This window comes from Hypanus sabinus, chromosome 7 (genome assembly GCF_030144855.1).
Source record: "Hypanus sabinus isolate sHypSab1 chromosome 7, sHypSab1.hap1, whole genome shotgun sequence".
NCBI classification, from domain to species: Eukaryota; Metazoa; Chordata; class Chondrichthyes; order Myliobatiformes; family Dasyatidae; genus Hypanus; species Hypanus sabinus.
The window spans coordinates 54,038,562-54,064,008 of record NC_082712.1 but is presented as its reverse complement, the minus strand read 5'-3'; the positions used below and the strand labels follow the sequence as shown (position 1 = coordinate 54,064,008).

At 39.5% G+C, this 25,447-nt stretch overlaps 1 long non-coding RNA gene across 1 annotated transcript; it reads left to right on the top strand.

Moving 5' to 3' along the window:
- The first annotated feature begins 14,786 nt into the window (after window positions 1-14,786).
- LOC132396327 (uncharacterized) lies at window positions 14,787-24,156 on the top strand. Its single transcript, XR_009512953.1, has 3 exons — window positions 14,787-14,861; window positions 15,574-15,635; window positions 24,141-24,156. It is a non-coding gene; the product is annotated as an uncharacterized LOC132396327 (long non-coding RNA).
- The last annotated feature ends 1,291 nt before the right edge of the window (window positions 24,157-25,447 follow it).

Sequence of the window (25,447 nt, the reverse complement as noted above, 5' to 3'; positions counted from 1 at the left end):
CTATGGAATGCACTACAGAAAAAAATATCAGAGATATCAAAACCAAAAGGAATATTTATAAGTCCTATCAAAGCTACAGTGGCCAGCTTCCTCAAGCCTAGAACCTGCCTGCAGCCATTTTAAAAGAGGTTCCTCTCAAAACTGGGCATTGGTGAGAAAAAGGTTCACCAGAACTTTTGATGTACTTCAAAGTGATGATCAGTTTTGTTGCTGGAAATCATGATCATCAGCCATTGAGGAGAATGTGAAAGAACAAAATGGAACCAGTATAGAATAAGTGTAAATGCTCAGCGTGGTCTTGGTGGACTGAGAAGACTTGTTGTAACACTCTGTAAGCCAATATATAAAAAATAAGGGTAGTAGTTCCTTCCATCTCCTAAACAATGGATTTATCATTCATGTTTGAGTACACCACTGCATTCTATTTTGGTAAAAATAATGCCAAATTAGCATTATAGGTTGTAACTAATGTCATAACCTATCTACTTTACAAGCTTCCATTTTGTGTGTGTGAATATTTCCTTCACAATATTTCAAAGAATATCACTCATCCCACAAATGTGTACTTGTGTATTCCATGCCAATTTGCCAACAAGCCCACAGCAACAGCCCCTAAAAATCAAGCAATGCACAGAAACATTTTATGTCTCCTTTCCATTTTGTGAAGAACGGAGATTTCCAGATTCTTGACTGACACGACCCCTCAATCAATATTTTCAGAGCAGTTTCATAGTTTCCACCTTATTCTTATAGTGGGGACTCAACTAGAATTAAGTATTTTGAAGAGAAGTGCATGCCCAGCTTTTTTCAGTTCTTTTGCAACCAGACATAAGTTTTCTGATAGATCTTTCCGTTTAAAGTAATTGGATATATAACAAGAAAACAAACATGATTTTTTGCTCAGTCTCACTTTTCACTCAGTGCTGCATTTTAAAACTACTAATACTATAAACTGAAAGATTATCCCACCTGTCATACTTCATCCGTTGCCTCATGTGACTTCAGCCAAGTACACACACAATACTGCATTCATCAGTGCTACAAACACCAGCTACAGAATGTGACAGGTGCAATAACTACTCATGTTCACCACAAACTATGAATTGTCCTCTCATTTATTTTCTCACACTTCTTTATTTCTTGATTCCTGTTTATCTCACCCCATTACCTAGTGCCACCCAAAACTATGCTGACAACCTGGAAATAATAAAATATCTACAGGTTGTTATTGTTACTTCTCAGTCAGAGCAAGTCCCTCACTTTAACCTCATATTGCTGCTATGACAACTAATTTATCTTTCTCCTCCTCAGATCTGATGATGAGTCCCTCACCTTAAATGTTAAGTGTTTCCATTTCCAGCAATGATGCCTGGCTTGCTCAGTTCAATTAGCATCTTCCATGTTCTGATTTTTAAAACCTTGAACCTACTAATCTTACCTGCCAAGCAAGCCTCTGCACTTTACAGTATCATTAACAATCTATACATGGGGTTAGTGAATTCATTAGGCCATTTCAACTCATTTCCTTTATTCTACCCCTCACCTGACCTCCTACTGAAAATTAACTTCGATCTCCCTCTTTCCAAGTTCTGACAGTGTTATAGACCAGAAACATTGACTGTGTCTCTTTCCTCAGATACTGTTTGATCTGTTAAGTTTCTCCACATTTTTTGTTTTTCTTTTAGTATCTATTGTTATTCAATTGAAAAGAAATGGATTCCAGTACCAAAAGGAAGACACAGGGGTAATGAACACGACGAGACCTGGGTATTCAGCTGCTGCTGATTTGAATGGCATAGCCCTATTTGTGTAACGTTCTGCTGATTTTTGTCTGAAGGCTGGTTTGATTAATTGCCAAGCCACTAGCCAGCAGCAGCTGGGGAATGGAAATGGAGCTTAGCAGTAATTTGGGACGAAATAGACTCTGGCCAACGAGCCTGATCCATGCAAAAAAACTTCCTTGTAAATCATGCTCAGTGCCTTTACTCCTACTACTGCCCAACAAGGAGGTGATCTCCTCATCTCTTAACCTGATGCTATGAGCCGAACAAAGCAGGCAGCTTTACGAATTATGTCACCAGCATAAATTAGGCTTTGACTTCCTTACGTAAGAAATTTGTATCTGGCTTAAGTAAGGATTCCTTGAAATTAAAAACTCTGGAGCTGCCAGCATTTCCTTTAGTTTGTGCCAATTCTAATATTCTTGTACTGGCTGTGTGGAAGTTTAACTTCCAATCTCTCTGGTGGCCTTTTTTTGAGTGGAGTTTAGTGGTAGAACATGAAGCCTTCAATTTCTCGACAGATAACCTGCAGAATCTGTTAATAAAACATTGCCAATATAGACCTGGAGACATAGCAACATCTCCATATATTCTGACAGAGACAAAATCCTGGAAGAGAACCATTATTCTTTATGTTTTTATGCTTACAAAGTTTATCTTTTAAGTTGTTGATCTATAAATAAGGGAAGCATATACTGGTATTGTTCAGCTTTTCTGTAAATTGCAAGAGGATTTTTGAAAAGGCATTTTATGACATGTTTATGAAAAAGGAACCTGGATTCATTAATCATATCATTTAGCAGTGAAAATCTTGCATTTTTTTTCTCCATTAAATCCCCAACCTTTTGCATTCTCAGAAGCTGAAAAATAAATACGGATGTGTCTTTGAGTACCTGATTTACTCAATGCCCAGTTCCTCAATCCAAATTTTGCAACACTTCTATGGTTTGTATTCCAGGTGTTTTGGGAGTCCTAGATAATAAGAATACCCAGGAATCTGGGTTGGTTTTTCAACACGAGACAAATGTCTACCCTTGGAATATGCATTGCCCAAAAGGCCTGGTGCTTTGGCTCCTTGGTAATTTATTTTTTGCTTTTGACAATCTATGTTTTGCTTAGATTGCATTCCTTTCTTTGTTTTTTGAGTATGGGTTGATTGTATTTTATTCACCTTTTTGATGGGTAGTCACATCATTTTCTGCATTTCTGATCATTTATTTATGGTAAAAGCAATTTTTATTTTCACAGAGCCATGGAGTTATAGGGTCTAACGTGCCTTACTGGGTTGTCTGCATTTAGCCCATTTCCCTCTGAAACCCTACTTCTCCAAAAACCTGTCCAAGTATCTTTTAAATATTGAAATTGTACCCACCTTTATCACTTCTTCCGTCAGTTCGTTCCATATACCCACCAAGTTCTGTGATTTGATTTTTCACTTAGATTTTTGACATTTCTGTCAAAGACTTGGAGCATGCTGAGTAACCAATTGTTCAAGTTGTAGATTTCTGTATAATAGTAAAACTTCATACAGCAGCCCCCAGCAGCAGCTTAGCAAGAGCTGCAAACTCCTCATTTGAAGTAACTGGTGATTTTTGATGAAGAGTAGAAGATGTTGTGTATTTAATATTTCAGTTATATTTGAACAATGTTGTATATATATTTGTTGATTAAACTTTCCTGTTCTTTTAAATAATTGATTACATGTTATTTGTAAAAGTATGTTCTTTGCATATGTCATCATGATAATATGTGATACATGGGGGCCTCATTAAAAGTAAAGACGAAGTTACACCCGTATTTTTGGACTTTCATATGTTTCTTTGAATTAATTTATTGTTTTGACATTACAAAGCATAAGAGAAGTCAAATAAAATGTGAAGAGAAGGACTGACTAATCAAGTGTAAAATAATTTGGAATTAAGGAGTGTACAACAGGTTGATATAACTAAAACATATGTATTTTGCTGTTTATGTGAGATTAGATTAACATGCTAGCATTCCAGTATAGATCCTGGTAATACACTCATGGAAATATCTCTGCTACTAGTGAGGAAATCAGCAAGGGAGATGAGGCTGAGTACGGGGCTATGGTGGGAAAATTTGTCACATGGTGTGAGCATGGTGGAGGATTACAAATACATGGGGATATGAATTAACAATAAACTGGACTGGTCAAAGAACATTGAGGCTGTCTGCAAGAAGGGTCAGAGCCATCTCTATTTCCTGAGGAGACTGAGGTACTTCAACATCTGCCAGACGATGCTGAGGATGTTCTATGAGTCTGTGGTGGCCAGTGCTAATATGTATGCTGTTGTGTACTGGGGCAGCAGGCTGAGGGTAGCAGACACCAATAGAATCAACAAGCTCATTCGAAAGGCCAGTGATGTTGTGGGGGTGGAACTGGACTCTCTGATGGTGGTGTCTGAAAAGAGGATGCTGTCTAAGTTGCATGCCATCTTGGACAATGACTCCCATCCACTCCATAATGTACTGGTTAGGCACAGCAGTACATTCAGCCAGAGACTCATTCCACCGAGATGCAACACTGAGCGTCATAGGAAGTCATTCCTGCCTGTGGCCATCAAACTTTACAACTCCTCCCTCAGAGTGTCAGACACCCTGAGCCAATAGGCTGGTCCTGGACTTATTTCAACTTGGTATAATTTACCTATTATTATTTAATTATTTATGGTTTTATATTGCTATATTTCTACACTATTCTTGGTTGGTGCGACTGCAACAAAACCCTATTTCCCTCGGGATCAATAAAGTATGTCTGTCTGTCTTTACACTGAAAGGCAGATTCTGATTGGTGTTATAAGGGTATTGGTAATAAGATTACATATACATATATCCAGTGACTGTCATTATCAATTGCAAAGTGACAGCTGTTTTAGACTTTGCATCACCATCTACTACAACCATCTATCATGCGGGATGTTATGAAATCACTCCGCAATAATGCTAATTAGTCACACATACTGTAATTTATGTTAAATTGTCATGTACTTTCATGGGAGGTTGCTTCCCAGTCCTACCTGCCTTGCAAAGGATCATGCTTGTTTGCTGCCTAATGATTAACTTCTGAACACTTCCTATAAGAGAATCCAAGGAGAGTAATGATTGATCACATTGATCGGATATTAATGGCATGGTCTGCCGGGAGGGGTTGGGATAAATATGCCAAGTGTCGTTGCAAGGCAGTACCTATAGAATGGGTAAAGGAACAAGGATGTATGTTTACAAACAAGAGAAAATCTGCAGATGCTGGAATCAAAGCAACATACACAAAATGCTGGAGGAACTCAAATGGCCAGGCAGCATCTATGGAACATTTTAAACTTGTGAGGTTTTGGGCTGAGACCCTCCATCAGGACTGTAGAAAAAAAGATGAGAAATCAGCTTAAGAAGGCGAGGGGGAGGGAAAGAAGTACAAGGTAGTAGATGATAGGTGAAGCCAGGAGGGGGGAGTGCTGAAGTAAAGAGCTGGGAAGCCGATGGGTGAAAGAGATACAGGGCTGGAGAAGGGGGAGTCTGATAGGAGAGGACAGAAGGTCATGGAAGAAAGAGAAAGGGAAGGGGCACAGTAGGGAGATGATGAACAGATAAGGAAATAAGCTGAGAGAGGGAAATGAGAATGGGGAATGGTGAAAAAGACATGGGGGCATTTATTGGAAGTTCAAGAAATTGATGTTCATACCATCAGGCTGGAGGCTACCCAGATGGTATAAAAGGTGTAAAGCCCATAAGACCATAAGATATAGGATTAGAAGTAGGCCATTCAGCCCATGAGTCTGCTCCACAATTCAACCATAGGCTCATCCAATTCTTCCAGTCATTCCCACTCCCCTGCCTGCGCTCTATACCCTTTGACACCCTGGCTAATCAAGAACCTATCAATCTCTGCCTTAAATGCACCTAATGACTTGGCCTCCACAGCCACTCATGGCTACAAATTCCACAGATTTACCACCTCTACTAAAGTAATTTCCTCACATCCCAGTTCTCAGAGGACGTCCTTCAATCCTGACGATGTGCCCTCTTGTCCTGAACTCCCCTACTACAGGAAATAACTTTGCCATTGCTAATCTGTTCAGGCTTTTAAACATTCAAAATGTTTCTGTGAGATTCCCCCTTATTCCCCTGAACTCCAGGGAACACAGCTCAAGAGCTGCCAGAGGTTCTTCATACAGTAACCCTTTCAGTCCTAGAATTATTCTCATGAATCTTCTCTGAACCTACTCCAAAGTCAGTATATCCTTTCTAAAATAAGGAGCCCAAAACTGCACACAATACTCCAAGTGTGGTCTCACAGGTACCTCTAGAAATGAATGCCAACTTTGCATTTGCCTTCTTCACCACTGACAGAAACCTACAGGTTAACCTTTAGGGTATCCTGCACAAGGACTCCCAAGTCCTTTTGCATCTCTGCATTTTCAATTCTCTCCCCATCTAAATAATAGTCTGCCCATTTATTTCTTCCACCAAAGTGCATGACCGTTCACTTTACAACATTGTATTTCATTTGCCACTTCTTTACCCATTCCCCTAAACTATCTAACTCTCTCTGCAGAGTCTAGGTTTCTTCAACACTACCCACTCCTCCACCTATCTTTGTATCATTGGCAAATTTAGCCACAAATCTATTAATACCATAGTCCAACTCATTGACATATGTCATAAAAAGCAGCGGCCCCAACACCAACCCCTGTAGAACTCCACAGGTAACTGGCAGCCAGCCAGAATAGGATCACTTTATTCCCACTCTCTGTTTTCTGCCAATCAGCCAATGCTCCACCCTTGCTAGTAACTCCCCTGTAATTCCATTGTCTGTTATCTTGCTAAGCAGCTTCACGTGCAGCACCTTATTAAAAGCCTTCTGAAAATCCAAGTACACCACATCTACTACAATTCCTTTGTCTACCCTGCTTGTAATTTCCTCAAAAAAATTGCAATAGATTTGTCAGGCAGGATTTTCCTTTCAGGATATCATACTGGCTTTGGCCTGTCTTGTCATGGGCCTCCAGGTACCCCGTAATCTCATCCCTAACGATCAGTTACAACAACTTCCCAACCACTGATGTCAGGCTACCAGGCCTATAGTTTATTTTCTGCTGCCTTCCACCCTTCTTAAGTAGCAGAGTAACATTTGCAATTTTCCAGTCATCTGGTACAATGCCAGAATCTATAGATTCTTGAAAGATTATTGTTAGTGCCTCTGCAATTTCTCCAGCTACTTCCTTCAGAACCCGAGGGTGTATTCCATTAGGTCTAGGAGAGTTATCCACCCTCAGACCATCAAGCTTCTTGACCACCTTCTCAGTCATAATTTTCACTGCACATACTTCACTTCCCTGAGACTCTTGAATGTCCAATATACTACAGATGTCTTCCACTATGAAGACTGATATAAAATGCGTATTCAGTTCTTCTGTCATCTCTGCATCTCTCATTACAATATCTCCAGCATCATTTTCTATTGGTCTTGTTTCTACCCTCAACTCCCTTTTACCCTTTATATACTTGAAAAAGCTTGTAGTATCTTTAGTGTTGCTCCTCCAACCTGACAGTTGCTTCATTGTGACAGTAGAGGAGGCCATGAATCGACATGTCAGAATGGGAATGGGAAGTAGAATTGAAATGGGTGCCCACTGACAGATCCCTCTTTTTCTGGCTTGGTGAAGCAGTCTCACAATCTATGGTGGGTTTCACCGATATACAGAAAACCACACTGGGGGCACCGGATATAACAGATGACCCCAATAGATTCACAGGTGAAGTGTCGTCTCACCTGGAAAGGTTTGTTTGGGGCCCCTAATGCTAGTGAGCGAGGAGGTATAGGAGCAAATGTGGCACTTGTTCTGCTTGCATAGGATAAGTGCCAGGAAGGGGATAAGTGGGGAGGATAATTGGGCAAGGGAGTTCACTAAGGGAATGATCCCTGCAGAAAGTGGAAAGTGAGGATGGGGGGTGGGGGGGTGGAAAGATGTGCTTGATCCTGTTGGAGATGGAGGAAATTACAAAGAATTATCTGCTGGGCGCGGAGTCTAGTGGGCTGATAAATGAGGACACGAGTAACCTTATCACTGGTGCAGTGGCGAGTTGATAGACTGAGGGCAGACGTGAGCGAATTTGAAAAGATGTGGGTGAGGGCAGCATTGATGATGGAGGGAGGGAAACCACTTTCTTTGAAGAAGGAGGACATCTCCTCAGTTCTAGAATGAAAAGCCTCATTCTGAGAGCAGCTGTAGTGGAAGCGGAGGAACTGAGAGAAGAGGACAGCATTTTTACAAGTAACAGGATGGGAAGAGGTATAGTCCAGATAGCTGTGACAATCAGTAGGTCTATAAAATATACCTGTAGATAAGCTGTCTCCAAAGATAGAGACAAAGAAATCGAGTAAGGGGAGGGAGGTGTTGGAGATGTGCCAGATAAAATTTGAGGGCAGGGTGGAAGTTGGAGGCAACGTTGATGAAGTCAGCGAGTTCAGCATGGGTTCAGGAAAAAGCAACAGAGCAGTTATTGATGTAGCATAGGAGAAGTTGAAGAATGACACCAGTGCAGGCTTAGAACATAGACTGGTCCATGTAGCCGACAGAAAGGCAGACATCCCTGGACCCATGTGAGTGCCTATGGTTACACATTTTGTTTAAAGGAAGTGGGAGGAGCCAAAGGATAAATTATTGAGAGTGATGACCAGTTCTGCCAGACAGAAGAGAGTGGTGGTCGAGAGGAACTGGTGAGTCTGGTATCCAGAAAGAAACAGAGAGCTTTGAGGCATTCCAGATGGCGGACGGAGGTGTATAGGGACTCTACATCCATAGTAAAAATAACATGACCGGGGCCAGGGAACTCGAAATAACAAAAAGATCAAGAGCTTGTGAAGTGTCACAGATGTAGGTAGGAAGGGACTGAACAAGGGGAAATAAAGCTGAGTCGAGGTATGCAGATGTAAGTTTGGTGGGGCAAGAACAAACAGAAGCAATGGATCTATCTGGACAGGAAGGTTTGTGACAGGCTTGGGTAGGAGGTAGAAATGGGAGGTGCAAGATGCAGGAACTATGAGTTTGGTGGCAATGGATGGGAAATCTCCTGAACTAGTAAGGTCAGTGATGGTGTGAGAGACAAAGACCTGGTGGTCTAGTAATGTATGCTCTTTGGTTTTGGTATGTTAAACTCCAGTAGAAGTATTGCAGAGAGATTGGAGAGATTGGGCTTGTACACACTGGAATTGAGGAGATTGAGAGGGGATCTGATTGAAACGTTTAAGATAATTAAAGGATTTGATAGGATTGAGGCAGGAAATATGTTCCAGATGTTGGGAGAGTCCAGTACCAGAGGGCATGGATTGAGAATAAGAGGTCAGTTATTTAAAACAGAGTTGAGGAAGAACTTCTTCTCCCAGAGAGTTGTGGAGGTGTGGAATGCACTGCCTCGGAAGACGGTGGAGACCAATTCTCTGGATGCTTTCAAGAAGGAGCTAGATAGATATCTGATGGATAGGGGAATCAAGGGATATGGGGACAAGGCAGGGACTGGGTATTGATAGTGAATGATCAGCCATGATCTCAGAATGGCGGTGCAGACTCGAGGGGCCGAATGGTCTACTTCTGCACCTATTGTCTATTGTCTATTGATTCTTGAGGCTTATTACGGCTCAGTTCAGGCAACTTCCTCTTACGTTCCCTAAGATTAAATGGAGTGAACTTTATCACCAAAAAAGTCTTCTGAAACAGGCAAACATTTAATAGCATTGGATTCTCATTCTCATTTTTTTGATCTGAAGGCTTAAGCATATATTGGATTTCCATTCATGGATCTGGCACCTAAGCAATAAAAAATGGGCCCATGCATTGTCTCTTATAGCATAAGGGCATTCCAATTCACTTAACAACCAATGAAAACAATTAGTCAATTTGCGCATTTCAAAACCAAATTCACACCAAGTTCAGATATTAATGTTGTCCTGGCTGATTTTTTTCCTGCAATAGCATCAAGCGATCTTTTAGGAAGATGGGAGCTTGCTTTAACATCCCATCTTAATATTAGCACCTCTGACAATGCCGCATTCCCTCAGGAAGGGGCAGGGCTGTCTTCCTGTAATTTGTGCTTAGATCCCTGGGGGGGATTTGAACCCATAACCTTTGGACTCAGAGGCATGTGTGCTCTTGCAGAGCTACAGCCAAAATAAACCCCTTGTGTTAGCAATGCGATAAAATGCATCAATGAACTTGCTGTATTACAGCATTATGTTTACACAAACTCAATGTCAGATTCCAGACAATATTTGAACACACATTTCTGTTGGTTCCATCTTGCAGATAGATTTCTTACTCTGGAGGGTAATATTTTCAGAGGTTTGCCAGCAGTCTAAGAAAATTGGATTATTCATTAACAAATAAAGTACCTATATAAATACATTTTTATGAGTTCTGAAATACAAACTCTCAATATCACTTACTAGTAACTTCACTAGATGTAATCATCTAACGTAACAACATGTGATTTATTAGTTGAATGACAAATAAATTACATGAAGAAAATTTGTTTATGCTTCACCTGCTTCTTGCTCATTATATTGTATCAGTCAATTGGCCACAGTATAAACATAAAAAATATTGCCCTCATTTTCAGAAAATTGTAATGAGCAAATTAGGAATTAAAACATTTCCAATATTTACTGATGGGATTTTGAGCAACACTCACAAAATGTTGGAGGAACTCAGCAGGTCAGGAAGCATCATTTGATATGGATTGCTAAAACATGCTGCAATGAATGTGTCCTTATGTACCAAAAGAGTATTTCAGTTCTTCAAAAGGCAAGAAGATCTGAATGGGAACTTACTTGGTACTGGAAAAGTTCTGGCAGATCCTTAGAATGGATTATTTTAATCATATTATGGTTAATGGGGTTGGGAACAGCATATAGTGGGAATAGCTAAATTACTTAACTATGGAATTTTAAAGCAGAAAAATGAAAATTGACATGTCCAGTAAGACTTGCCTATCTTTACATATGTACCATAGAAAACAACCAGTCTAGTTGCATCACAGTTTAGTAAAGCAAATGCTCTGCCCAAACTCACAAGAAATTGCAGAGAGTTGTGAATGCAGCCCAGTCTATCAAGCAAGCTAACCTCTGCTCCACTGACTCCATCAATGCTTTCTGCTGCCTCAGGAAAGCAGCCAACATAATCAAGGACCCCCTCCCACCTTATTCATTCTCTAGTGGAAGAAACAAAAGTACATATCTTCAGACTCCAGAACAGCTTCTAGCCCCTGGTATCAAACACTTGAACTGATCTTTCATATGCTGAATTTGATCCTTGATCTCCCAATATACCTCCTCTTGGCCAGTGCACTTTACTTATTAACCAGCACTACATTTTCTCTGTAGCTGAAACACTGTATTCAGCATACCGTGTTTCTTTGCACTACCTTGGTGTACAACTTTATCTATCTGGATAGCAACCAGAGCTCTAACTATATCTAGAAACACGTGACAAAATTATAATAAAACTAAAACTAAAAACCAAGGTCTTATCCTTTTGCTTGGCAGTCAAGTAGATTGATAACATGGTTAGCTTTCATACATGAATATGAAAGTGGTGCTTGTGAGCTTCAGCCAATGATTGTAAGAGAGCAAGGAAGCAATTGCTGTTGATGGAGTGGAAGACAATTTTATGGAAGGCAAAAGAAATGTCAACAACCTGTATCTGCTTCCATTGTACCTCAAGGAAAAGTCTCCATATGTATAATTTAGGAACATGTTAACATAGAACATTAGGGTATTTGGCTCACAATGTTGTGCCAACCTTTTAACATACTCTAAAATCAATTTAACTCTTCCTCTCCAGTGTAATGCTCCACTTTTCTATCATCCATGTGCTCATCTAAGAGTTTCTTAAATGCCCTTAATGCATCTACCTCTGCTGCCTCTATCACCAAACCTGGCTCTGCACACGAACCACTTTCTGTATCAAGAGATTACATCTGGCAGCCCTCCTATGCTTTCCTCCAATCACATTAAAATTATGCTCCCTCGTATTAGCCGCTTCTGGGATTTGTAGAAGTCTTTAGCTATTGACACTTTTTATGTTTCTTATCATCTTTACACCTCCATCAAGTCACGTCTCATCCTGCTTTACTCCAAACAGAAAAGTCCTAGCTCATTCAACCTGTTGTTATAAGACATGCTCTCTGGTCTAGTCCTGGCAAATCTCCTCTGTACTCTCTCTAAAATTTCCCCACCCTTCCTATAATGAGGTGACCAGAACTGAACTCAACATTCCAAATGTGGTCTAACCAGGGTTTTATAGAGCTGCAACGTTACCTTGCAGCTCTTGAACTCAATCCCTTGACTAATGAAGACCAGCATGTACCTTCCTAACAACCCTTGTGCAGCAGCTTTGAGGGAGCTATGAGATTTTCCAGTTTCAACTTGATCTGCCACTTCCCCACCCAGCTTTACATCCCACCAATTACATCCTGTTGCAACCTACAACAACCTTCCACACGATTCACAGCTCCACCAACCTTCATGGTATCTGCAAACTTACTGACCCACCATTCCACTTCCTCACCCAAGACATTTATTTAAATCACAAACACGAGGGAATCCTATAGCAGATCCCTGCAGAGCACCATTGTTCACCAATCTTCAGCTACAACCACACTCCTTCTTCCATGGGCAAGCCAATTCTGTATCCACACAGCTAAATTTCCCTGGATCACATGCCTCCTGACTTTTGAATGAGCCTACCATGGAGAAGCGTACCAAATGCCTTAGACTCCATATATTGCACATCCACTGCTCTACCTTCATCAATATGCTTTGTCACATCCTTCAAGAATTTATTTGGTCTGTGAGGCATGACCTGCCCCCTCACAAGGCTTTGCTGATTAAAAGCATAGATCCTAATCAGATTATGCTTCTCCAAATACTCATAATGCTGTCTTTAAGAATCCAATCCAATAATTTGCCCGTCACTGAAGTAAGGCTCAGTTCTGTAATTCCCTGGGTTATCTCTACTTTCTTTCTTGAACAAATAAAAAACTTTTGCCACTTTCCCTTCATCTGGTTCTACTCCTGAGGCCAGCAAAGATCACTTCCAAAGGTGTAGCAATCTCTTCCCTCGTTTCCTGTAGTAATCTGGGATATATACCATCTCATCCCAAAGATTTATCAATCCAAATATTTTTCAAAAGTTCTAGCACATCTTCTTTCTTAACATCAATGTGCTGTTGCATATTGGCCTGTTATGCTGTCATCATAAAAGTCAATGTGCCTCTCTCTGGTGAATACTGAAACAAAGTATTCATTAAGTACCTCTCCTATCCTCCTCCAACTCCAGGTATGTGTTCTCTCTGCTACCCCTGATCGGTCCCACCTTCACTCTTGGTCTTCGCATACCTGTAGAATGCTTGTGGCCAAGAGGAGGATGCTGCAGAAGCTGCAGAACATTATGGACAATCCCTCTCACCCCCTCCTCTACATATTGGACAAACAGAAGAGCACCTTTAGTAGCAGACTGATTCCACCGAGGTGCACTACTGTAGGCCACAGGAGATCCTTTCTCCCTGCGGCTATAATACTCTACAACACCTCTTCCTTAAGTATATGGTTTCATTGCACATCTGAGTTTTACACTACAGTATTACTTTTTAATTCATATTTTGTATTTTATTTGTACCTCAATGCTTACATTTTGTATTTTCAAGTACATAATTCTGACTGAGCAATCTTGCAATAATAATTTCCTTTGAGATAAATAGTTTTATCTTATCATATCTTATCCTATCTTTGCTTTCTAATCCTTAAGTAAGCTTCTTTCTTCCTCTTGACCAGATATTCCACATGTCTTGTCAACCATGGTTCCTTCACCTTACCATCCTTTCTCTGTCTCAAAGGACACATCTATCCAGAACTCCTTGCAAAATCTCCCAAAACATCTCCACATTTTTGTTGTGCATTCCCATGAGTACATCTGTTCCCAATTGATGCTCGCAGGCTCAGTTTTTTCTGCAAGACCAAGTCAAACAACATTCTGATTTGCAAATATATCTAAACATTACCATGGACTTATTAATTCACAATCTCAGAAAGCCCCAAAAAGGCCAAACTAGAGTTCATCATAAACCTCTGAGCAACTTAGGAAGTTAATGCTGACTACTCAGTGGTACAAAGTGATAGGAAACTGATCTTGAGTTTTCAACAACACACCAAAGTGTTGGAGGAACTCAACCACTCAGGTGGCATCTGTGGAGAGAAATAATTATTTGATGTTTCAGGCCGAAACCCTTCATTAGGACCGGAAAGGAAGGGGACAGAACCCAAGATAAGATGATGGAGAGAGGATAAGAGTACAAGCTGGTAGTTGATAGGTGAGTCCAGGTGAGGGGGAAGGTGACCCTTATGACCTGCCCCTCATCTTCCTCTGTTTTCCCCCTTCCCTTTACTCCATCATTCACTGCTGTCTCCTGTCAGATTTCTTCTTCAGCCTTTACCTATCCCACCTATCACCTCCCAGCTTATCACATCATTCCTTTTTATATCCACTCCTCCCACCAGCCTCCCACATTCTCCATTCACCTGGACTCACTTATCAGACCGATCGCAGGTTCACAACCTGAATCGCTGGCTGCTTATTTCCCTCCAAAGATGCTTCTGAACTAGTTGACAAGAGGTATGTGCTGCACTAGATTTCAAGCATCTGCAGAGTCTCTTATGCCTGAGTCTTCAGCAATAGGAATGAATAGACAGAAACCCAGCCGCACAAATGATATGTTGCTTTTCCTCTCTTTGTATCTGCATAAATTATAAATCCACAACCAAGCAAACCAGCATGGCAAGTGCGTTTCTACATCTGAGGTGTTTATATAATGTTATCTGGTACAGGTACAGGTACTGGGGTGCCACAGTAACGAAGCAGTTAGCACGACACTACTATAGCTCGAGGCATCGGAATTTGGAATTCAGTTCCAACGTCATCTGTAAGGAGTCTGTACGTCGTCTCTGTGGAATGCATGGGTTTTCTCCAGGTCTTCTGGTTTCTTACCACGGCCCAAAGACACACCAAGGTAGGTTAACTTGTGTTTGTAAATTAACTCGTGATTAGGTTAGGTAGGGTTAAATCAGGGATTGTTGTGGCAACTCAAATGGCTGGGAGGACTCATTCTGCACTGTATCATTAAATAAGTAAATAAATAATTTTTTGTTGCTCAACATAAACCACAATGGACATATATATGCACATATATTGTCAGTGCTCACGCAACACGCGCACACACACACCTCCCCTACACACACACACACACACACACACACACACACACACACACACACACACACACACACACACACACACACACACACATTAAAACTCCCAACTCTCCCAAAATAGATGTAAGTGTATCTTCATGGAATTATTTTGACTGTTTAAATGTGCTACAGGGCATTGCCTGAGTGCACTCATAGGTCAATAATGTGGGAGTATTATGTGATAAAATATTCATGTAATGCTACACAACACAGGTTCTTGACCCTATAAACCTACAACCTGATACCTACAGGATGGATTTCACACAACTGCTCAGATAACAGTCGTAAGCAAATAGATGTCCATTTTCTGTTTTTACATCTTTGGTGTGGGTAGGTGTGTACAGCAAAATTCCATATTGCAGCTTGTTCAGGAACTTGGTCGTGCTGCTTTGGCATATTTTCTGAACTATTGGCTGTTATTTCATACTGGTACTGCAACAGACTGCTAACTCACTGTTTTATATGTTACAGATAGTTCAATAATTTTTCCAATGAACACAATGAGATTCGAGAGAGCTGCGGAAACAGAATCAGTTGAGTTATAATACAAAATTGGACCTAGTGTGTTAGAGAGAATGTGCAAACTAGAGGCATGGTGTATTGGAGTGTGTGTGGAAACTAGGGGCAAAGTGTGTCAGAGGGAATGTGGGAAATTGAGGCACAGTGTGTTAGTGGGATCATGGGAACGGGAACGCCAGTGAGTTTGAATGCTATAAGGGAACTGATGCTCTGCTGCATTAGAAAGTCCCAGGGAATTACTAGCAGTTTATGAGAATCTTTTTCCCATATCCGCATTCCAATTTTCCCTCTATGTGTTTAAACTGATAGAAAATGCACATAAGCAGTAATTAGTAATGTGGTCATTCTATGCTGAGCTCCTTTTGGAAGAGAACATTGTGTCTTACTTCATTCCCTTGTAGCCTGACACATATTCTGAATATATCACTAAAGGAACATTAAAAACTATAAAGAGAAATTAAGACCATCATAGTCACACTGCAATAGGTATTATATCTCCGATATTAAATCAGTGATATATTCAGAATATGTGTCAGGCTACATGGGAATGAAGTAAGACACGACCTTCTCTTCCAAAAGGAGCTCAGCATAGAATGACCACATTACTAATTACTGCTTATAGAGAAGTGTCCCAGTTCTATTTAATCTCCTGGGGCCCATCTTCAGTATCACTGTGGCATGGTTGATCACGTATCTTGTGATTATGAGACCAGAAGTCTACAAGGGGCACAATTAGGCCACTCAGCCCATTGAATCTGCTCTGGCATTCCATCATGGTTAATTTATTATCACTCTCAACTGCATTCCCCTGCCTTCTCTCGGTAACCTTTGACAGTCTGACTAACCAAGAACCTATCTACCTCTGATTTAAGTATACTAAATGACAGCCATCCATGGCAATGAGTTCCACAGATTCAACACCATGTGGCTTACAAAATCCCTTCTTTTCTCTGTTCTAAATGAACGTCCTTCTACTTTGAGGCTGTGCCCTCTCGTCCGAGAACTCGCTCACTGAAAGAAACATTATCTCCACATCCACCGCATCTAGGCCTTTCAATATTCAATAAGTTTCAATGAGATTTCACCCCCCCCCCACCATTTTTCTAAAGTCCAGTAAGTACAGGCCCAGAGCCATTAAGCACTCCTCATACATTAACCCTTTCATTCATAGAATCATTCTATTGAGCTTAGACACAAACCATCAATTCTGTCATCCAAATCATTGACATATAACGTGAAAAGAACTGGTCCCAATACCCTGCAGAGCATCACTAGTCACCGGCAGCCAGCAGCATAGGCCACCTTTATTCCGACTCTTTCCCTCCTGCCAGTCAATCTTCTATCCATGCTAATATATTTCCTATAATACCATCTACTCTTACCCTGCTTAGCAGCCTCATGTGCAGCACCATGTCAAAGACCTTCTGAAAATTGAGGTAAACAATATCCACTGACCCTTTCGTCTAGCCTGCCTATTACTTTCTCAAATGATTCCAATGGACCTGTCAGACAAGATTTCTCCTTAAGGAAACCACGTTGACATTGGCTTATTTTATCACGCACCTCCAAGTATCCCAAAACTTAATTCTTAATAATGGACTCCAATATCTGAACCACTAAAGTCAGGATAACTGGCCTATAATTTCCTTTGTTATGCATACATCCTTTCTTAAAGAGAGGAGAACCATTTGCAATTTTCCAGTCCTCAAGAACCATACCAGAATTTAGTGATTCTTGAAAGATAATTACTAATGCCTCCACTATCTCTTCAGCTACCTGCTTCAGAACCCTAGGGTATAGTCCATCTGGTCCAGGTGACTTAGCTATCCACAGAACTTTCAGTTTCCCAAGCACCTTCTCCTCAGTAATAGCAAGTACACTTACTTCTGTCCTGACACTCTTGAATTTCTGGCATACTGTTAGCATCTTCCTCAGTGAAGCCTGACACAAAATACTTATTAAGTTTGTTCACTATTTCTTTATCTCCAATTACAACCTCTCCAGCATCATTTTCCAGTGGTCCAATATCCTCTCTTTTACCACTTATATAGCTGCAAAAAATTCTGGTTTTCTCTTTGATATTATTGGCCAGCTTATCTTCACATTTCATCTTTTCTCTCCTTTTTTTAGTTGTTTTCTGCTAGTTTTTAAAAGCTTCCCAACCCCTAACTTTCTACTAATTTTTGCTCTATTATGTACACTCTCTTTGGCTTTCATGTTGGCTTTGACCTCTTCTCAGACACAGTTGTGTCATCTTGCCTTCAGAATGCTTCTTTGTCTTGGGATGTATTGTATTTATCCTGTGCTTTCCAAATTGCCCCCGGAAACTCCAGCCATTGTTGTTCTGCCGTCAATCCTGCTAGTGTCCCCTTCCAACCAACTTTGGCTAGCTACTCTCTCCTCTCTCATGATTCTATAATTCTGATACATCTATCTTTTTTTTTCTCTCCAACTGTGGAGTGAAATACATCATATTATGATCACTGCTTCACAAGTGTTCATTTACCTTAAGCTCCCTAATCAAATCTGGATCATTACACAGTGCCCAATTCAGAATTGCCTTTCCTCTAGTGGGATCAAACACTAGCTAGACTAAAAAGCCATCAAATAGGCACTGCAAATACTCTCTCTTGGGATCTAGCACCAACCTGATTTTCCCATAATTTCTACATGCATATTGAAATGTCCCATGACTATGTAACATTGCCCTTATTACATGCCTTTTCCATTTCCCTTTGAAATTTATATCCCACATTCTGACTATTGTTTGGAAGTCTGTATATAACTCCCATTAGGGTCTTTTTATCCTTGCAGTTTCTTAACTCTATCCACAAAGTTTTTACATCTCCCGATTCTATGCCAGCTCTTTCTAAGGATTTGATTTCAGTTTTTACCATTTATTTGGGTATTACACTTTGGATAGGCATCAAATAAGTCCTGGTATGACTTATCTGAATGCAATCACTTGTGAGAAGCAGGAAGCATACATACAAGTTAGGAGAAGTAAGTGCAGGTGTCATATCCCTGCTTTAAAAATGTTAGACTCTGTTTTCATCACACTTCTGCAGGGAGAGTTTCATGAATTTTGAAGCTTAAAATATGCTTTTCTCCATCTTAAAAGGGTGATATCTTATCTTTAAACAATGGCCTTGTGTCCTTGGTTCTATCACAAACAGTAACATCCTTTGCACATCTACCTTGTTAAGACCTGTCATGGTCCACTACATCATGATGACATCAGTTCTACCTCTTTTAAGCTCCAACATCTTATTGAATTCCTTCTAGAAATTTATTTAGATATCAATTCACTTTCACCACAGCACATAACAATTCTTCTGAAAATTCCCACAAATTTATGGAACAAAATTTTTCTTTTGTAAAATCAGGTTGATATTGCCTGATTATATTGAATGTTGCTAAGGTCTTTGCCATTACATCTCGGATAATTGTTTATAACATCTTTCCTTTTGCAGATGTTAAGCTAAAGTATTTTGAGCAGAAAAAAAGTAAATACTGAAATCCAATACAAAAAATGCCAAAGGCATTGAATTGTTTTCTTTCTATCTTCATTTTTGAACTATATTTGCTGGCTTTTGGATTTCTTGGAATCTGCCCTGAATCTAATGAGCTTTGGAAAACTGTAACCAATGCATAAGCTATCGCATTAGGCATTTTTTGTGAGACCACAGAGTGAAGCCTGTCAGGACACAGTAATCTGTCAGCCCACTTCTCCAATGATCCGCTCAGTATGACTTCACCGGTGATTGTCACATTTCCTGAGTTCTTCCTTGCTTTCCAGTTTGTGATGTGCAGCTTTAATTGAGATATTAATTGTTACCATGACTGACAGGAGCTCCATGCAAATCTCTCCTATACCTAAAAGAAGATCAGCTGTAAAGTAATCTTCTGAGTGAGTCAAAAAATAAATTAGGACAAATCATGGAAAAAAACACATCTGGGAAATAATTCTACAATCCCCAAAGTAAATGAAGTTAAGCTGGAGAGAATGTTGTTACCATGGTAATTTTTGTATGCAGTCTCGGTGAGAAACTTCTTCTGTTCTCTTCAAAATGTTTGCACTTGTCATGCATCAAACAGCAGGTTATTAAACCATCTGATCATATGTTACAAACATATTATCTAGTCCAGTTCGTAACTAATGGAACGTGCACTTCCATTCCCTAGGGTCTCTCATTCCTATCCAATTCACATTGCTTTTCCATCCAGACACAACCAAAACACCAAAAGTGTAAAACTCTTTAAAATTTGTTTCTTAGGTAGAACTTTTGAGTTAAGTTGTGATTTTTCTCTATCTCTTTTCCTAGGCTTAGCTTGTATCACCACGGAGACTAAAACTAACAACAGCACTTTAATAATCCACCTTTAAATTAAACTAAATATAAAATTGTCCAGTTTGGCTTGTATATTAATCAGGCATTGCGATGGTGAGCATGGTTTTAACAAAACTGTATAACTCTGCTGCAGTGGTGTATCAGAACCCAGACATTGCCCATTCAATTTGAAAACCATCTAATCCCCTGGGAGAGCTAAAGCTCAGGATAAGAAGAGGAAAAGCAAAACCTAAAAAATCATCTTTTTGCTCATTAGAATCTCAGTAATATTATTTAGAAACCGTACAAGGTGACTGCTGCTTGAACAAGAAACAGATCTTACTCTTAAATGGAGATACAGGATGTTGTGGATGCTGGAAATCTGGAGCTACAGACAAAACTGCTGAGGGCACTCAGTGGATCAGGCAGCATCTGTGGAGCAAAATAAATACCTGACATTTTGAGTTAAGGCCCTTCATCAGGTCCAGAAAGAAAGAGGGGAGATAGCCAGTATAGGAATCTTTCATTCCCACTTTCTCTCCTCTTTTATTCCAGTCATAACGATAGGAATGTTGACTGCTCAATTCCCTCCATAGATACTGAAGCAATTGAACAATTCAATAGACAAACTTGGCTAACTGCCTTCTTGGAAAAGAGTTACTTGTTACATCCAACATGTTTGCAAAACCTGAGATTGTTGAAACTGGCCCCGTTTAACTATTTGGTATTAACATAACCTTTCATGATCCTATGAATTTTGACAAAACCATCACAAATGTACGCTTCTTCAGAGCTCCATCTATCTGCACCTAATCATGGTAGTTACTGTTTAGAGCAAACTAAAAGGCCACTCGTAAGCAATGGATACCATTGATTGATTCAGGGCTAAATGAGAAAATAACAAGTGGATTGACAATCTAAATGGAAGTGGCTTCCATTTTCATGTGCATTTAGTGAAAGGATTTGAAAAAATAAATTAAAGAGAAGTGTTTTTTGAAATGGAGGCATGATGGTAGTGTTGAATAAACATCTTGGGGTAGAAATTGGCTTGTCCCAAGCCCTGGTCTAGAATTAGGATTGCATTCACTAATGCCTGCTGCATGGTATGAGTTTATCTAATCTTGTGGTCTGAGTATTATGAAATAATAGAGGGGAGAATGTCACTGGAGATGGATGTTTATGATAATGGTGGTTTTGGTGCCAATCTCCTGATTCATTCCTGCAACCATTTTAAGGTAGTCTGGATCAAGCATTATAAGGGACCAACTTTTCCCCAAAAGAACTCAAATCGCCACCAGAGTTGAAATCACCCGTAAACTAATTCAAAACCTAATTCACTCTCAATGGTTTCTATTCATTTGAATCCATGAGAAAAAATCATACCAGAGTTGAAGCTCATAATTAAAAGCAGACTATTAGGCTGAAGTAATGGAGAATAACTGGTAACTGGGTATTCAGAATACTATGTTAACATCTTCAGCAAGGGTGAAGATAAAATCTGTGAAAAAAGCAAAATTACTTTTTCAAGTGTTGGGGTCTGTGGATTCCCCTTCTTTGGAAGTTGAATTTCTTGTCAAATCTGAAAATTCACTTAAACATTTGCATGGATTTAGTAATATGTGGAAACAGTTGTAGTTACAGATTCCAATCTTATGAAGTCACTAAAACTAAAGTCAAAATTATAAACAGCAGTGCACAAAATGCTGGAGGAACTCAGCAGGTCAGGTGGCATCTATGAAGAAAAAGGAACAGTGGTTGTTTCAGATTGAAACCCTTCAAATGGACTATAAACATTTTCCCTGTGAGGAATAATTTGTCAGTGGTTCTGTTACATTTTGCCAGATTAAGATGGGTATGATATGTACTATTATATCTAGCTGCAATGGAGGAATAAGTTAGATGCTATCAAAATGAATATATGGATGAGTACACTTACCTTTCAAACAATTTTTTAAGATCTATCAAGAATGAAAAAATTATACATGAATCTAAAGGGATCACATATCACTCTTTTGACATGTACTGTTTATACTTCAGGGTGTGGGCCAATACTGGCAATTGAGACCAGTTCAGATAGCATGGACGAGTTAGGGCAAAGGACCTGTTTATTTCCTGCAATACTCTATGACTCTGATACTCGATAACAGCTTGCTTTTAATACACCAAAGTTGCAGTGGTCTCGTGAGGAGTGATGACGACAAAGATCTGCAAACATTGCTAAAGCGCAGCCCATTCAAAGTTCACGTCTATTCTTGTTAAACACCTTCCAGGTTTCATTCATACTATAATTTGTCATAGCAAAGTTGGATGGGCACAAGAAGCTCCTGTCCAATGAAGATGTAATCATCACGGCTGCTTCCTGAATAAGGGCCATTGATTTCTGTAAAGTAGTTTCTGGAGCCACTCTGCAGTTGAAGATTAATTGCATTTCATAATTGTCTCAAGAGAATCTTCCCATCTCTTGAAAGTTCTATTGCATGCCAAAAGTGACAAAAGTGAGGCAACTTTGGGCTGTTTTATTAGGAACTTAGATTGTTTCTTGCTCATAGAGTCTGAGAGGATACCTGATAGAAATTTATAAAATTATGAAAGGTATAGGTAAGACTGACGGTCAGAATCTTTTTCCAAAGATAGAAATATCAAGTATTAGAAAGCATACGTTTAAGCTGGGGTGGGGGGGGGGGTGGGCGGGAGGAAAGTTTAAAAGAGATGTGCAGGATGAGTATTTTACACAGGCAGTGTTTGGTCTCTGGAGTGAAATCTGAAATGTTAGTGGTATTTAAGAGTCTGTTAGATAGACATGTTGAAATGTGGGGAATGGAGGGATATGGATCACAAACAGGCCATAGAGATTTTGTTTAATTCAGCATTGTGTTCATTGCAGATCATGGCATGATTAGCATGTTCCTGTTCTGTATTACTCAATGTTCCATGAAACAACAATTTTCCCTTAGTTAGAATAACTACTCAGCAAATAAACAGGCAGCACAACTGCCACTTTCTGAGTGATTAGCTCAGATAGCTCACCATGGAGCCTAGATGTAATGTAAAGACATTGTCCAGAATTAACAGAAAGGAAAAACAAATGACCTCCGTCTTCAAGGGTAGTTTCCTTACTGGAATCAATTGCTCAGCGGGGGAGTCTTTGCCAAGAATGTCTCCAAGAACTGTAAATTCCAAAATGGAGAAATCAATCTCAAGGGTATACAATTCACATGTGAATAGAACTGTTATCCAATCTACAAAAATAGATTGCTTAAAGCTAACTTCTGAAATTAGGTCAATGTACCAAGTCTAAATTAACAACACTTAATATTGTAATACATCTGATCTGACTGAGTCAAATGCAGCTGCAACTAAATGATGGAAATGACAATGAAAAAAATGCCAATGGTGGAAATCTGAGATAAAAACAGAAAATTCTGGAACCACCTAACGGGTCAGACAGCATATGATGAAAGAGAAACAGAGTTAACATTTCAGGTCAAAGATCCACTGTCAGAACTGGGGTAAAAAGGAAAGCCAGTTAGTTTTAAATTGCAGAGAAGGTTCATAATAGCAGATGGGCTTTGACAGCAGTTAGTGAGCAATAATGCAGAGAAAACTGTATTAAACATAGCAAACATTGACCATGACCAGTAGGCCAGGCTGTCTTGTTGAAGGGAGGGGACACAAGCAATATCAGAGGGTTAGACTATGAGGAAAGATTGAGTTACCTGGATGAGAGGAGATCTTATAGAAATATATAAAATTATAAAAGGGATAGATAGGGTAAAGGCAGGAAAATTCTTTCCATTAGTAGGTGAGTCTAGAACTAGGGTCATGGCCTCAATATTTCGGATGAGTAAATTTAGGGCAGAGGTGAAGAGGAACTTCTTTTACCAAAGAGTGGTGAAGCTGTGGAATTCTTTGCACAATGAAGCAGTGAAGACTACCTTAGTAAATACATTTAAGACAAATTTGGATAAATTGTTGCATAGTAGGGGAATTAAGGGTTATGGAAAAAAGGCAGATGGGGGAGAGTTCATGGTCAGGTCAATCATGATCTTATGAATGGTGGAGCAGGCCTGATAGGCCAGATGGTCCATCTTATGTTCTTATTATGTTTCTTATTATTTCTTATGTTCTTATATTCTAAAATCACAAATTGAAGAACTACAGTAGAAATGCCATTTCTGATCAACACAGGGAGAATGAGTTACCAGAAATTGTAAAATTCAATACTGAGTCCAGAGGTTGTAACCTGCTTCGATGGAAGATGAGGAATTGATCTTCAGCTTGCCTTGTAACTATGCAGGAGACCACATTAATTAAATAATACAAGCTAAAGCTACAACCTTTTCTGTTTCAAGTCAAAATGCGTTTGTTCTCAACAACACACAATAAACTGGAGAATTCAGTGTATCAGGCAGCTTCTATGGAAAGCAATGGAAAATTCATCTGTTGGGTCAAGAACCTTCATCTCCTTCAGCTTTTATGCTTCGCTTTGGATTTCAATATCTGCATTCTCATGTGTCTCAAGTTTATTGTCATGTGCACAAGTATGGTGAGCTATAGATACAATGACATGCTTATGCAGCATCACAACTCATAGGTTCAGACAACCAAAGAGTAATATTTATACATACTTTGGTTTTAACATTTACAGGCAAATATTTACATTTTTAAAAATATCTCGTTAGTGAATTTAATTAGATAACTTCAGTAAAATGCACACCACACCCATTTCTCTTATTTGGACAACTGCAGTAAATTTAACTAAGTCCAAATTACATTCTTCTTTCTGGATTGTCCAATAACAATAATTCAATGAAATGAGTGGTTATAGTTAATGTTGTCAGAACTGATCCTGAGAAAAATTCAGCTGTTGTCAACACATTATGCATGAAAATTAACCAGAGTTAATAACATTTAAAAAGAAACACATCTTACCAGGTTGTGCATAACTGAATTTTTTGTGGAGTTAACTGGCAGTTTTTCTTTTCAATGATTTGTATGATTTTACAGAGAAATATACAGGTTGTAATTATTGAGATGTGGGCAGGTAATGATATTCAGTAAAAAGTCAGGAGAGAAAAGGTGATGACCCAAATAAGAGAAATATCTACAGGATTTAAAATTCTTTGTGTCAACAATGGGAAGCAGCCAAATTTCACCGATCAAATTTCATGACTGAGCAGTGTGGAATCCTCTGCAGTTCTGCAAAAAAGAGGAAGCACGGTCTGTAAACATTCTCAAAGAAATGAAGGATTTTTGGAGCCAAGATTATAATGGTTTGGAATGCAAAATGAAAGCATGATTGAAAATAGTTAGTTTTAAACTAATGTTTAGTGACTGCACACATCCCTGAAGCATTTAGTGCTCCCAGCTTGGAGGTATTGAGAGCAGCTGAAGTATATTGGTTATTATTGAGTCCTTGTGCAAAACACCCTAAAGGTTAACTTGCAGGTTGAGTCAGTGGTGAGGAAGGCAAATGCAATGTTAGCATCCACTTC